General features: G+C 39.0%; 1 protein-coding gene and 1 non-coding gene across 2 annotated transcripts in view; both read right to left on the reverse strand.

The window, feature by feature from the left end:
* The window catches only part of MOXD1 (monooxygenase DBH like 1), an 87,098-nt gene that overhangs the window by 27,687 nt on the left and 43,276 nt on the right, over positions 1-16,135 (reverse strand). The gene's annotated exons all lie outside the window — the stretch shown is intronic.
* Positions 4,159-4,264, reverse strand: LOC123797646 (U6 spliceosomal RNA). Its single transcript, XR_006781007.1, has one exon. It is a non-coding gene; the product is annotated as a U6 spliceosomal RNA (small nuclear RNA).

A 16,135-nucleotide genomic window follows, 5' to 3' on the forward strand; every position in this document is an offset into this window, starting at 1 on the left:
CACTGAGCATTGGCAAACTTAAGAATCCACATGGTTTTGCAAACCTCAAATACCAATTGCCTCAACAATAACAACAAAGAAGCATATTTTTTGCTTTATTCCCTTGTCCTGGGTTGAAGAGTGTCCCTCCAAAATTCATGTCCACCTGGTACTTCAGAATGAGCCCTTATTTGGAAAGAGGGTCTTTCCAAATGTTATTAGTTAAGATGAAGCTTCACTGGCTTAGGATGGGTCCTAAATCCAATGACTTGTGTCTTTATAGAAGAGAAAGGAGGAGGAGATTCAGACTCAGACAAACAGACAGAGAAGATGACCATGTGAAGAGGGACACAGAGATTGGACTCAGGCTGCCACAAGTCTGGGAAAACCGGAGACCATCAGAAGCTGAAACAGCCAAGGAACAATTCTTCCCTAGAGCCTTCAGATGAAGCATGGATGGCCCTGCAGATCCCTTGACTTTGGACTTCCGGCCTCTAGAGCTGTGAGAGAACAAATTTCTGCTGTTTCAAGCTACCTGGCTTATGGTCACTCACCATAGCATCCCTAGGAAACTAATACATCCTCCACTCTCAATTTTTTATCATAGATCATCACAGATTTGTACGCTTACACCTAGGTCATGAATATCCCTGCATTTGTTTGAGACACAAACGTATTATAAGTATACATTGTTTCCTCTTGCATGATTGAGGTTAAATAATTCCATATAGTTACTTAGTCTAAAGGCTATTTTACTTGATGAATATGCAAGTGTCCTTGAGAGAGTTAAATAAGTTTTATTATCTATAGCTAACTATATGTGTATCTTACTTTAGTTTTTACTTTGGGAGGGTAAAAAAAGGAGCTGGGGTGGGGAAGAGTTCCCTTCTTAACTTGTCCAAGGATACTGAGCTCAGTGTGAGAAAAACAGGAGGTTATTAGAGCTCTTATGAGCAATTTTCCTATACTTATTCTTCCAAGTCTACCTATTTAAGATGTTGCTTGTTGAAACATGAGTAGGACACAACTCTCCAAAAACAACATGCAATTCAACAAATTAAAAATTAAAACAAAAGGAGAGAGGTGATGGGTGGAATGTGTAATGAGCTGGAAATCTGGTAAATCTCCAGCACTTTTCTTCCTGCCCATTCTTGTTCCTGGCACCGTGCTTTACATACCCACCCCAGGCACAGGCTGATGTCCACGGAAAAGCCAGTAAACCATCTCTGACAGAGGTTATCCAGAGGGCAGCTGGCTCCTCATGCAATGCTGCCTATGAAAACATTTCAGCCAGAACTGGCAGTGTAGACAGATGATTATAAAATCATGCTGATATGTTCATGGGACTATGGGAAGATAGTAGATAGTATCCACCTGTCTTATCTTCCTTATCCTCCTCCCTAATGGGGAGATCTCTTTTAGCATAACAATATATTCCACTTATAAGAGACAACCAAATTGAGCAAGAAAATGGTATCATTGTCTCACAAGTAATCCACTCTGAAAAAGGTCAGAGTTCAAAGCACAACTTGACTTGCTGATGTGGTGTCAAGGGGCCACAGCTTGAATGGACTTGGCAGCTAAAGCTCAGGAAGTGATAGTTAAGTGGAATAGAGATGAAGAGAAGGAATGAAGGGAAGAGCCGAGGGAGAGGAGACTTCTGGGAAATAATTTACCCCCTACCACAATCTTGATTTCTTATGGAAGCTACCATCTTCATGTGTGGCCATGCTCTGTCAGCCATAATGGATCAGTTCAGGAATGGGTGCCCAACCCATCAATCTTTCCTTGGGATTTTAAATTATGAAAAAGAACTTATCATCTTCTGGAAGCTGGACCTTGTGGAAGAAGTCAGTATGTGGTGAGATCCAATAAAGTTGGTGCACAAAAAAGTTCCCAAGACAAGATAGTCTCAGCAGGGCTTGAATACTTAAGTTGTTCCTGCAACCAGCTGTATCCCTGCCCTTCTCTGGCTTACTTGTTCAATCTATCCTCTTATTTCATGAGTCAGTTCCTTTCTATTTCCAAAACTAGTTAAGGTTGGGTTTCTGTTATTTGCACCCAAGAGTCTTGATTTAGAATCAAACACAAGTAAATATATATCATTAATTCATCAATTGTATTTATACATGTGGTGTCTGAAATTGTCTTTTTTTCCCCCTTAGGAACTTTTTTTTTTTATTATTAACTCCAATGTCCTTAATTCATAATAATCTCTTAGGAGCTTTTTGCCACATAAAACTATTTTATTTGTTTTCATTTTACTTCTTCATTTTATTTATAATTCTTAACTGGATCTGGGTACATTAATAACAAAGTTCCTTCAATCAATGCCCTTGAAAAGCAAGATGGGAAATATAATCACACCCTATAAACACACAAATGTCTCTCTCCCTTGCTTACTGATTCCTGATATATTCCGCATAGGTATTTAGTATTAAGGCTGGCTTACTTTGAGGTTTTATTTTTTAAGATTTGTTTGTGTGACAAGGAAAGTCCCAGGGAAGGGGGATAGTAATTCTCTAAGCCATAGCTTCAGTGTTAATGTTTTTTGATATTCTTCCAAGGAATATCACCTCTGTGACTTCCGGCCGTACAAACGAGTATGCTACCAGCACTGCGAAGCAGTCCACTACTCCATTTTCATCAGTCTCAAAGACTGGGACAGTCACTGTCTTGACACCCATAGCAACACCAGGGGTTTCTACAAAACTGACTTCCGTCACCTCAGTTTCACAAAACATACACCAGAAGCCATTGACAATGACCATGACCACAACCCTCAACAGTCAAGCGACATCTGCTGCTTCATCAGTAACAAGTATGTATCAGAATTGACCCGTGTTTCCTATGCTGAAAACAGTTGTGAAATGTTACCTGTATGTCACTGTGCCATTCTGCAAAAATAGAACTGTCGACAATGACGTCATATTAAATAAATTAGTGGCATAGATCTTCGTATTCTTGCTCCTGCAGAAAACGAGTCTCCCACTTAATAAAGCAGAATAATGACTGTGAACAAGGGAAGTGTCCTACCAGGGACTTGTATTTCAACATGGTTTGAAGACGTGCCATGCCTTTAACCCTGGGCCCTCATTAGGGAATAGAATTAGGCAGCATAGTCTCTATGATTTCTGAGCCAAACGGCTAACTTTGGTTTTCATTCATTTGGGCCATAAAGATATTTTCAAATGGTGTTGGATCCAATCACATGTATCGGTGTCATTGGTATTTGTTTAAAATATGATGCCTGTGAAACCATAAATTCAGAACCTTACCATTTCCTTTTTAGCGTATTCAAAGTGCAGTTCAACCTAAAAGCTAGTGATTACATTTATCAGAACAGCAGACCTTATGGTTTTTTTCTGTGTGTTTGTATATGTTTCTACTCCGTAGTTTTATTATTACAATGTTTGTTTTGAAATCAACTGTAATGTCTCAAGGGCTCTTGATGCGATAACACCAAAGTAGTTTCAATTCCCAATTTATTCAAAAGGAGAATTTGCAGTGAGAACTGTTTACTCAGATTGGATCTAGTTGCAAGGTGACAGCTGTGTTGCCCAGACTTATTGTGAAGCCACGAACTCTTCAGAGGCCTAAGGAAAGAAAAATTCCCCAAATCGCACTGCCCCTGAGGCTGTGGTAGAGGATCCAACTCCAGCACCACAAACACCTACAGACGCTCCGGTTGAAGCCCCAGGGCGAGGGGGCGGGGATCCACGGGGGAAGGAGAGCCCGGCACTCTCTGTACCCAAAGCAGGCGAGGGAGCGACTCTCTACCAGGACACGCTCTCTTCCTCCATTCAGTGTTCTTATGTAGCAATTCAGAGTGTTAGCTTATTATAATGTTATTTAAAAGCACTAAAGCATGTTTTGTTTTGTTTCGTTTTTGTCTAGTCACAGCAACTATTAAATCTCAAGAAAATATACAGTATCAAAATTTGATATTGGCAGCTTTGTTGGTGTTGCATTAATACTAGAAGTTTTGTCAATTCTTGACACTGGAGGCAAAATGGATTATTGAAGAAGAGGCATTCAGTATAGAACCATGAGAGTTTTGATTGGCCAGGACGTTATTATTTCTCTATTTCTATAAATGTCACAATAAAATACCAGAATGGGGCCGTGGATTTATGAACTACATTCCTATTAATCCTCTATGCCCGAAGTAAATCGTTGAAAAACGTGCAACGCTTCACAAATTTGCATGTCATCCTTGCGCGGGGGCCACGCTCGTCTGCTCTGTACGAGCCGATTTTGGTGTATGTGCTGCCCAAACGAGCACCATTAAGACTGTTTTACTTGATGAATATGCAAGGACCTTCGAGAGACTTAAAATATTATGATTTACAGTCATTTATTTCTGAATGTGAAGTAATTAGATTCTTTTGCCAAACCCCTCAAGAATATAAACACAAACAAAGCAGAAAATTGCCTTTGATTAAGTTTGTAACGGCATTCTTGTGTCTATTGTTCTTTGAATTTTTAATAGATTATTCATGAACCCTAAGGTAGCTTTTAGCCCTATATTAACAAATATTAACTTTCAGTTAACTGAGATAATCAATAAACTAGAGGTCACCTAGCTCCTTTAAGCAATGTTAAATTAATACCTAGATGGCCAGCAAGGAGTAGGGAAAGACCTGGAGGTCAGGAGACTGAGTTCGCTTCTTGGCTGTGCCACTGAACAGCTGTGTGACGTGACTGAGCAAGTCCCAGCACCCTAGCTGTCCTTCGATCAGACTGGAATGCTCTAGTCCATGTATAGACTAGCTGAATATAATAATGAATATAGGTCTATGGATATATAGATCTGTATGTGTATCTATTCATTTAATCCTCCAAACAACCTTATGAGCTTAGGCAATAGAATTATCACACATTTTATAAATGCAGAAGATAATGCCCACGTAAGTTAAGAAACCTGCCCAAGTGTCGGAGCCCGGATTTGACCACTGGTGACCCGGATCAGGCATCGGGGCTCTTAACCACCACCCTGATATATTCGTGTCTTTAATGGCAGGGGAGTAAATGAGACAGTGTCTGTGCTCTACCAAGGTCACTTCAGGCTCACTTAATCTTTTCTGTGTACCTGTCACCCAGGCTCTGGGGGGCCTGATTTCTCAACACTCGTACCTGTGACTTTCCTCAAAGGCCTGACCTTGGGCTCACTTTGCAGGGAGCAAGAAATGCCAGAAAATGTACATGACTCTGAGGAAGGTGAGAGGAAGGCGGTATGAATGTCCAGCAACTTTGGGTCAGATGGGACAGACTCTAAACAAAATTTTGCTTTCCATGGGTGCTATGGACTGAATATTTGTATCCTCCTCAAATTCATATACGGATACTCTAACCCCCAGGTGATAGTGTTGGGAGGTGGTGCCTTTGGAGCCCAATTACGTCATGAGGGCAGATCTCTCATAAGTGGGATCAGTGTCCTTATAAAAGAGACCCCATAGAGTTCCCTTGCCCCTCTCGTCATGTAAGGACCCAGTGAGAAGACAGTCATCTATGTGGAAGTAGATCTCATCAGACACCAAATCTGCTGGCACCTTGATCTTGGACTCTAGAGCTGTGAGAAATAAATATCTGTTGTTTATACGCCACTCAGTCTAATATTCTGGTACAGCACCCCATGTGCACTAAGACAATGGGATTAGGTTAAAGCTGGAAGTACAATGCAATAACGCCCTCGTTTGGCTGTTCCCCTTCCTTAGTCTTACTCTCCCACCTCGTGTTCTCTCCCGGCACTTCCTTAATCAGTCATATGCACATAAATCCGTGTCTCAAGGATCTGCGTCTGAGAGCCTAATGTAATACGTGCAGCATAATGGGAGATCATTTTTTGGACCACACTTTTGGGGGTTTGAATCCAATGTTGGGGGTTTAAATCTTGTTCCATTGCTTTCTTATTTATTTATTGACTTATTTATTTTTATTGAAGTATATCTGACATATAACATTGTGTAAATTTCAGGTGTACATGTGCATTTGATACATTTATATACTGTAATATGGCGGCCATTATTATGAAATGCTAAAAGACCAGGTCTTAATTATTCCCAGCCCAAAAAAAGAATTGATAATTACGTGACTTTCTATCTCTGTTTCCTAGTCATTCAACTTCCCTCTAGCTCAGTTTCCTTATAAGTAAGTCAGTGGTAATAAGGTTCACTTATAAGATTGCTGGAGAATCAAATAGCTGGCACTTCTGAAGCACGAGACACCTTGTAGTGCTCAGAGAATGATGTGAGTATTTTTATTGTACGTTGGATTCTGGGTTCTAAATACATGTTTAACATTGCATCCAAGTAAATAACAAACAAATCTATACAAGTAATCCATTCACAAACTCCAGTATTTTGAAATCTAACTTTAAGACTTTTATGTTACAAATACTCAGGCAAAAAAAAAAAATATTGCCATGGTCACATGTTTTATTACAAAGTATGTAATCATATGAAATATATATTTATGTGTACCATGTCAGTTTATTTAGGATTTGATTTTCAGATTTGTATGTGTAAGACAGTATTTTCTCTATAGAGTTCTTTTTCTGAAATGTGATCTCCCTCCTTTCTCCAAAAAAACTTAGCTACATTGACATTTCTTATATGTATTTATGCACAGTTTTGAATATAAATTTTCCTTATCATTTTGCTCTGAAAATCTTTTCTCTCAGAGATGTCCTCCATCCATTCATTCATTCATTCATTCACTCAACTAATTAACTGAAGACAGAAAGTACCCCACCTATTTGGCTCTTTCTCAGATGCCAAGAAGAAAGCGAAGATGCATCAAACAGGAATCTGACATTCATACAGTTTATATTCTAGAAAGAGAACAGAAGTTATATTCTAGAGAAGTTAAGAATTTGGTTGCCTTCCAGCATCAATTCCCCCAGAAGACTTTTTACCAGGGTCCTGAATTTTTTAGCCACACCATTTGGCTATGGATGATTCCCACTTCCCTTGAGTGGCCTAAACCCATCTATGTGATCCCATCCTTGAAATGAACTTAAGTTGGTCAAATCACAGGGACCTTTACATGGTGGCTGACAGAAGAGCTGTCCTCCCAAAATAGGAAACAGAAAGTGCTATTTCAGGAGTTCGGGCTGCTATTTTTCTACCATAAGGGAAAATAGCCTAAGGTTGAGGACCACACAATGTTAAAGGCAAAGTTCAAAAATGAAGCTGTAGCTCTTAAAACCTCATAAATCTCTGGGCTATGGGATTTGCTTGAAATAAACCCAAGCAACATTCAGTTGAAATAAAAATGAGTTTGATGCTGATCGTTATTATCAAGGACAATTATTTTCTTCGGCCACCTTTTGTCTTTCTCCTCTTTAGACCACGAACACTGAGAGGACTACCCAAATCTGGATGAAGTCAGGTTTGTTAATTCAGACTTCTGAAAAACACAAAAAGAAGTTCCCAAAGTAGTATTTGAGTTCTATACTGCGTTTGAAAACCACATTTTTTTCATGAGGACCCTCAATATTTAGAACATGCCAAAGCGGTATGACTCATCCTAATTTATCTTTCTCGTCTTCAAAATGTTTTTCACGTTACTGCCTAGGCACAGTGTCCACCCTGGTCCACAGGTCGTACAGCCCACCTGGACGACATCAGGAGCCGCCTGCTTGTCCTCTTGGATACTTAGGAGGCTGCTTTCTGGACAATGCTCCCTCTCCCAACTAATCTTCCCAAATCACTTTTCATCTTGTTAATCTAACTGATAATGGTCAAAGGCTCCACCCCACCCATCCTGCAGCCGATGAAGTCCACACTTCTATTTCTGACATTCAGGATCTTATGTGGTTTGCTGCCCGTGAACTGCACAGTCCCATATGTGTGAATGCCCAGCCACAGGAATCCCTGCCTACTCCACACCATGTCCTTCTTCCCGCCATGGTTTTGTTCAGTGTTTATTCCATCCAATATGTCCTCCTAGCCACTCTTGAAAGTCCAGGTTTTGGGACACCTGGATGGCTCAGTTGGTTAAGCGTCTGCCTTAGGCTCAGGTCATGATCCCCGGGTCTGGGGATGGAGCCCTGCATTGGGCTACTTCTCCTCTCCCCCTCCCCCTGCTTGTGCTGGTGCTCTCTCTCTCTCTAATAAACAAATAAAATTTTAAAAAAAAGATTCCAGGTTTTGTTTCCCCTGGATGCCATGTTTGATTATTTTGGCACACATTTGCCTTGTTTCTCTAAGCTTCTTTCAGGAGACATGGCTATGTGGTAACATAAGGCAAAGACTTGGTTTGGAATTCAACATCTGGCACTTACTAGCTGTATGACCTGAGACAGATTGCTTAACTTTACTGAAACTCAGTTTTCTTATTTACGAAACAAAAATACAAATCAACTTCTTTTAGTTCACTGTAAAAAGTAAAGGAGAAAATGTGTTTAGCATATTGTAATTTGTATCAAGCAGTTGAAAACTATACTCAGTTCTGTGCAACTTAGCACATGTATCTTTTTTTTTCTACTGGATGCAATCATTGCATGCATGAGAGTTCTTCTTCTTCCCTGGAGTAGCAATTCACTGTTTTGCCACTTGTTGACAATTCACCATGTGGAGGAGACTTCTTCAAGGCCTTTATTATTTATTGTAATTGTCTGTTGTAATTAAAATATAACATTAAGACTAAATCTTGCTAGCTATTTTTTAGTATGCTATTGCTTACATCTTTATAGGTAGGATCTGTTTTTAAATGGTAAATTGAATTGTTTTTCAGGTTAATCTGCATTTCAAACCCTGGCAATTCATGGAATTGAAAATTCATATAAAGTAGATATGATTTTACTGTTTCATACCACAGAATATGGTTCAGAAAACTTTCCCCCACAGTTTTATTAGTCAACACATGCCTTTCAATGCAGCAATTGTATATCGGTGGTGTGCGTATATATGGGTTTCTGCCAATCCAATGTAGAGCGGAGAGACACACATGGATCAACACGTTTTATGGTACATAAGATTGCAGGAAGGGGGTTACTTCTCATAGGAACATGGTTCGACATCCCAGAGCAACAAGGGAGACAGACTTATGCAGTAAAATACAGAGACACTACAACTTTATTTTATGTGACCCCTCTCTTATCCTGGAGAAATGAATTAAAGGGTAATAGAAGAAAGAACCAGAAGCAGCACTCAGCTGAGCGAAGATAAGTAAACATTAAATTACCAAAACGACGACGAAAATCCTTGCAACATTTATGTCAAGTAAAGGGCTAGATCCTTGAACGAAGTGAGAAGGCAGCCATGACTACTGAGTTAAGAGACGAGACGTCAGAATAAAACCTACCTTGCTGGCACCTTTATCTTAGACTTCTCAGCCTCCAGAACTATGAGACATAAACGTCTGTGGTTTAAGCCCGCTAGTCTACTGGTCTATGGTACTTTGTTATGGCCACAAAGCAGACTAGTACGAAGTGTTCGTAAGTGGCATAAGGCTGAAAATAATTTAAAGTTGCTCTTTATTAAATTATATTAAATTTAAACCATGGACTACCACACAGTCATAAAAGAATAAGAGAGTCTATACATACTGTAGCGGTACATCTCCAGGACATACCATGAAATGTAAAAAGCAAGTGTCAAATATATAAGGTAATCCCATTGAGGTCTAAAAATAAAAGCAAGAAAAACTACACACACACACACACATATATATATATATATATATATTTAGAAAGAGAGAGAGAGGGAGGGATGAAAATATACACAGAAGTAGACATAAAGGGGTATGACTGCATAAGTATAGAAAATTTCAGAAAAATACAAGAAAATATTAATTTGGTTTATAGGGAGTAGAATGTGAATGGTAGAAGTTAGAGCTTTTTGCTTTTCCTTTCATGTCCTTCTGTATTTGAATTTTTACAGTGAATAAATTTTAACTTTATAACATGTTTTTTAAAATTCTGGTTTTATCCCTTACTAGCTGAATGTCCCTGAGAAATTAATTAATATGTGAGTCTCTATCTCCTACCTCACAAGGTGATTGTGACAATTACATGAGATCTTGGGAAACCCCTCACAGTGCATGGTGTATACAAAGCATTCATTAAATGTTAGTTTTCATATTTCCTATGCATAATCTGTCTATGATATTACATATGTATTATATATACGCCATGCTATTATACTTAATCATACAATGCAAAGTCCCCAAAAGCCTTCAAAATTGTTTATTCCCTACACAATGCAAAATAATCTATTTCCTCTCATAGTGTTTTAAATTAAAATTTGTTATTTAGAGGGCACCTGGATGGCTCCATCGTTAAGTGTCTGCCTTCGGCTCAGGTCATGATCCCAGGGTCCTGGGATTGAGCCCCATGTTGAGCTCCCTGCTCAGCGGGGACCCCATTCTCCCTCTCCTCCCCCTTGTGCTCTCTCTCTCTCTCTCTCTCTCTCAAATACATAAAATCTTTAAAAAAAAATGTTATTTAGAGAAATAGTTGACCAAGATGTATTTGGGGCTAGATTTCTAGGACGACAGACATGTTGATCCTCTGAAAATTCAATGATATCCTCTGAGTTTTTAGGCTCTTAGAAAAACTAAAAGACTTTTCTACCCCAAACCTGTTGTCAAGACTTCCCAGCCCAATGGCAGATGTCAGACTGTGTGGCTCCCCCCTGAGCAGGCCCAGCTCCTGCTGGGAGGGTCCCAGCAAAGACACTGAGACCTTCCTTGGTTCTGCATCAAACGTTTTCTGTCTCTCTGGGTTGTTTTTTTTCCTTTTTGGTCTCCTTTGAAGTAACAGTTGCTAGTCTGCTTTTTGTTGTTGTGTTGTTGTTGTTGTGCATGTTTTTTCTTTTACAGTTTAAAGGCCTAATAATTCCATCCATGAAAGGACAGAATTCAATTACTAACAGATGACCCTCACGATAAAATGCCACAACCCCAAATTAGAAGAGAGAAAAACAACTTAGTTTTTCTTTTACTCCAATATAACTTACATATAAAAAGAATCAATGTAATGGTGTATATTTTAAAACTAACTTTCAAAAACTTATTTTCACATCCTGAAAGGTCTAGTACTTGTGTTTATATTGACCTTATCATAACAATGTTGGCAGTTTTAGATAAAGTATATTATTTTAGCATTTATTTATCATCATTTAGGGATTATATTTCCTGAAGAAATTTAATAAATGAGCCATCTTTTTTTTCTTCTAAGAGTAGGGAAATAATCATTGAATGACATTTTTTATTCCTTCAGGCACAGTTTAAAGATTAGATCTAACCGGAGGCAAAACAAATTAATAACACTGTCTCATGCAGAGTTCTATGTTGGCTTTTGTCCAGAGGTCTAGAATTCATTGCTCTTTAAAATTTAAGTGAAAATAATGTAAGGGATATTCTGTTTTATCTTATACTGGAAGGAGAAACTGATGTTAAGTGTTTTTCTCTAAGATATAAAGTAATGTTGCTTTAGAATGGACAATAAGTACAGGTCTTCAAATCACTATCGTATTGAGTTCGGCTCTCTCCAGGAAGTGTCTGCAAGCAGCACAGCAGAACTCTTCAGTTCGGTCCTTAAATTAGACACATAATCCACAGTGCCACACATTCAAAGTTCACGTCTCCAGGGGATAAGAGAGATTTTCTTTTTTTTTTTTTTTTTAAAGATTTTATTTATTTATTCGACAGAGACAGCCAGCGAGAGAGGGAACACAAGCAGGGGGAGTGGGAGAGGAAGAAGCAGGCTCATAGCAGAGGAGCCTGATGTGGGGCTCGATCCCATAACGCCAGGATCACGCCCTGAGCCGAAGGCAGACGATTAACCGCTGTGCCACCCAGGCGCCCCTAAGATAGATTTTCTGAGCATTGTTCACAACTCACCATCATTGATTTAAGTCTAGATTCCAGTCATTAATCCAACACTCACTCACTAGGCACCACCCTGAGGAACTGTGCCCCAGGCTGAAAATCCAAGGATGAGTATGGCCCAGCGGTGAAGGACTTATGTTCTCTGGTCAGGCAAAAAGACGAGTCCCATAGAAAACAGGTAGGTTCCATGGCATCAGTAATAGCCACCACGCGAGCATATTTATTTGTACCCGGCACACTGCACATATTATCACATAATATTATAAATATTATTATAATAATATTATTAATATTAATATATTATTATTATTTCATTGCATCTTCACACAATCTGGAGGTAGGTGTTACTGTCTAAATTTTACAGAGAAGGAAACTGAGGTACAGTTAAGTAAACTGAACAGAGGGGCACAGCTGCTGTGTACCAGGCTTGCTCTGCACCCAGAGCTGATCATTCAGTCCCATTCTCTGGGTGACTGTGCCTGCCTCTTTTCTGATCTGAACAGGCTGCAGTGGGGGTGTGAAACGGGAGTTAGGGTTAGAAAAGGAATTGAAATAGGCTCAAAATAATTTTGTACTTTAATGTTACAGGCTGTTTCAAAGAGCCATTTGATTATTTATTTGTTTGCTTTTTAAAGATTTATTTATTTATTTTAGAGAGAGAAAGCATGAGCAGTGGGGGTGCAGAAGGAGAGGGAGAGAGAGAATCCTCAAGCAAACTCCTGCTGAGCATGGAGCCCAAGGGCGGGGCGGGGGGGGGGGGGGCTCAATCCGAAGACGCTGAGATCATGATTTGAGCCAAAATCAAGAGTTGGGTGCTTAACCGACTAAGCCACCCAGATGTCCCAAAGAGCCATTTGATCTTTTAAATTAAGCTTTGCCCTCTGGTTATGAAAAGGGATGATAAAAAGAAATGAAAAAGGCTATCTATGCTGGACCTCACCCAATGCAATTAGCCATGACCACAAGTACGAAATAGTCTTTTGTACTTCAAGAAAGTTAAGCAAAGAAATGAATACCAGTGGATGGCTTTTGTAATTCCAGCTCCTCTCTCGTTTTCTACGTGTTTATATAATTTTTATTTTGTTATATTAGTCACCATACAGTACATCCCCAGTTTTTGATGCAACGTTCCATGATTCATTATTTGTATATAACACCCAGTGCACCATGCAATATGTGCCCTCCTTAATACCCATCACCGGCCTATCCCAATCCCCCACCCCCCTCCCCTCTGAAGCCCTCAGTTTGTTTCCCAGAGTCCACAGTCTCTCATGGTTATTCCCCCTTCTGATTACCCCCCCCTTCATTCTTCCCTTCCTTCTCCTACCGATCTTCCTATTTCTTATGTTCCATAAATGAGTGAAACCATATGATAATTGTCTACGTGTTTAAACATGAGATCTCTATAAAAAGAAATGTTCGTTTTTAGGGCTATTCCGTGAAAAGAGGACAACAAACTGAAGTGTGCTCACGCTAGGACTTGAGTTAAACACTGGGCTTCTGTGAGTGAATCTCCACTCTAGGACGATAACCCCTACTGCATAAAGCCTTTGCTTAGCTTTGTAAACAGTTTCATACTGAATTCACCTTCTCAAAGCTCTTAAGTCTCCTGCTGTCTTCTGCTATTTAAATAAATAGGTCTCTTCGAGATGTAGGTTTCTGGAAAGCAAAGCCACTGTTTCATTCATCTTTGAGGTTATTTGTTTGCTTGCTTACTTAAGAAATTTTATATATAGAGAAAATAATATAACATTATTTGTACAAATACCATCCAGAATTTGTTAACATCTTGTCGTTTCTACTTTGCTAGTCATCTTTGCACTTGATCCAGCACATATGTCCGTTCCTATTAGATACTCATGGTGACCTGAATTGCCAAAGTGACCAGCAAGGTAGATGCCAAGCACAAACTCAGGTTGTTAGTCTAAACAGGTCTGATGTGCCTTTTTTCCTAAATATGCTAGCCAACTCCTTTAAATAAAACCTAGAATAACTTTTGCAATCAATACTTTTTATCAGAGTTTAAATATTCTCAGGTCTGTAGTTACAGAAATCACATTAAAATGGATCTATTTATGAAGGAAACATAAAAAGCATGGGTGATTTATTCCACGTTTTTCTCAATCAGATAAAAGCCACACTCAATTTAAATGTCATAATTTACAATCAGCACAGATATTCAAAGAGAATTTTGCAAGTTTTAGAAATGTGGCCAACCTCCTTTTTCGGCAGTTGAAAGAATAAACCTAAAAAGGATCTGATAAATCGAGTTGTAATAATAGTTCCAAAAGAGAACTCATCATCTTCCCTCCCCCATGAACCATCACTTCTTTCAGATTTGTTTAAAAGTCCTAACCCCTAACATCAAAAAAGTTGGGAGGGTTTCAATTTCCACCTCCACAACAACCCTCGTGAACATTCTTTCCTTATTTCCAAGGCCACTTTCCCAATTGAGGCTGATTTTCCCTCTCACATACTTTGTCCCAACATGTCCAGGCTAAACGCCTGGCTCTAATCCTCTGCATTCTACAACAAATCATGCCATTTGTCCAATTGAAACCCAATAGTCCCTCTTTGTCTCAAGAGAAACCCCCTTCTTGGCTTACAATTCATGCTCTTTGTGGTCTTATCACGAGATCCCCGAACATTACCAGGAATACCTTTGGTCACGGAATCCAGCCTTCTCATTCTGAATCTGGCAAAACTGAATTGTATCCATTGGAACTTGAGATTCTAGTAGGAGAACTAAATGTTCAGAACACCTCTCAGTTGGAAGACATCTGGATTCCCAAAGCTTAAAACAAATGTGTCTTGAAATGTATTGATAAGCTCAGTAAGAAATTAAGGAAGATTTCCCAAAGGTAAAGGAAAAAGAATATAAAGTCAAAATCAGAGTGATAAAAACAGAAATTAAGGCTCCTGTGGGAATATATGGCATACGATGATCCTAGAGTCTCCAGGAATAATGGTCACAGGATAGACTAATCAAATGAGGCAGGACCGAACTTGACATAGACCTCTTTCTCCTGCACCCTGCATTTAAACATAGAACCTAACCCCTCTAAGCTCATACTAATCTAGTAAAATGGTGGACTAGAAAAAAATCTAACTACTAACAAAGGCAGCCAATGAAAAAGCTTGTCTGTCTCTGCTATAGTTCTGGATTATTATGGACCAGATGTTTTTGTATACCACGCCCCTCAAATTTATATGTTCAAGCCTTCACTTCTAATGAGATGGTACTTGAAGATGGGGTCCATGGAAGTGATTAGGGTTGGGTAAGGTCATGAGGGTGGGGCCCTCATGATGGGATTAATGCCCTCCTAAAAGACACCAGAGAGCATGTTGTCCTCCCCTTCCTCACCCCACACTTACACAAAGAAGAGGTCATATGGGCACACAGTGAAATGGCAGCTGTCTACATGCCAAGAAAGAGGCCTCAGAATGAAACCTACCTGCCAGTACCTTGATCTTGGCCTCCACAACTGTGAGAAATAAATTTCTGTTGTTGACTTGTCTATGGTATTTTGTTTGGTAGCCTGAGCTAACTAAGACATGGGTAGAAGAAAATAATAACAATATTCTCCCCTGGAGATGTGTAAACAGAGGTCCACCCTCATGGGACAGGAGGATTCAAATTTATAGTCCTGTATGGTTGGGGAAATTCCAAACCAAGAAAATAAAGGATCCCTCATGGGTTGCCATCCCCTGGCACCGGCAAAAGCAAATACAAATATAATACTTCCTGGAGGAGCATCCTCTCGTTCAGTTTTCCATGGATTACATTAACTCGGCAAAACTTAACAAACACTTGGGGAAACAGACTATACACAACATATTTAGATTCCCAAGGACTTGAGTCATTGGTATTATTAAGCATAAAGTAGAAAATTACTATGTATATTTCAGTTTTAAAGTGTTATTTAGTATACTTAAATGTTTTAAAAAATAAAAGATGGGCTTGGAAAGATGAGCAAGAAAGAGATTGAACCAGCATATTTGAAAAAGAACAAAACAAAATTTCTAGAAATAAACAAATAATTGAAATTTAAATCCCTATGGATGAGTTAAATAGCATATTAAAAAACAAAAAACAATTTAAGGAAGAATAACTGAATGTGAAAAATATCATTCTGACCTAAAACTTCTCGAAGACAACATTTCTTTCACTTTTATTAAAGTATAATTTGACATACACTAAGCTGCATACATTTAAAGTATAAAATTTGTTAAGTTTTGACATACAGACATACTCATGAAACCATCACCACAATTGAGATAATGCATATACACATTATCCCCCAAAGTTTCCGCATGC

Source organism: Ursus americanus, chromosome 11 (assembly GCF_024610735.1).
Source record: "Ursus americanus isolate L20-20 chromosome 11, mUrsAme1.1.p, whole genome shotgun sequence".
NCBI classification, from domain to species: domain Eukaryota; kingdom Metazoa; phylum Chordata; class Mammalia; order Carnivora; family Ursidae; genus Ursus; species Ursus americanus.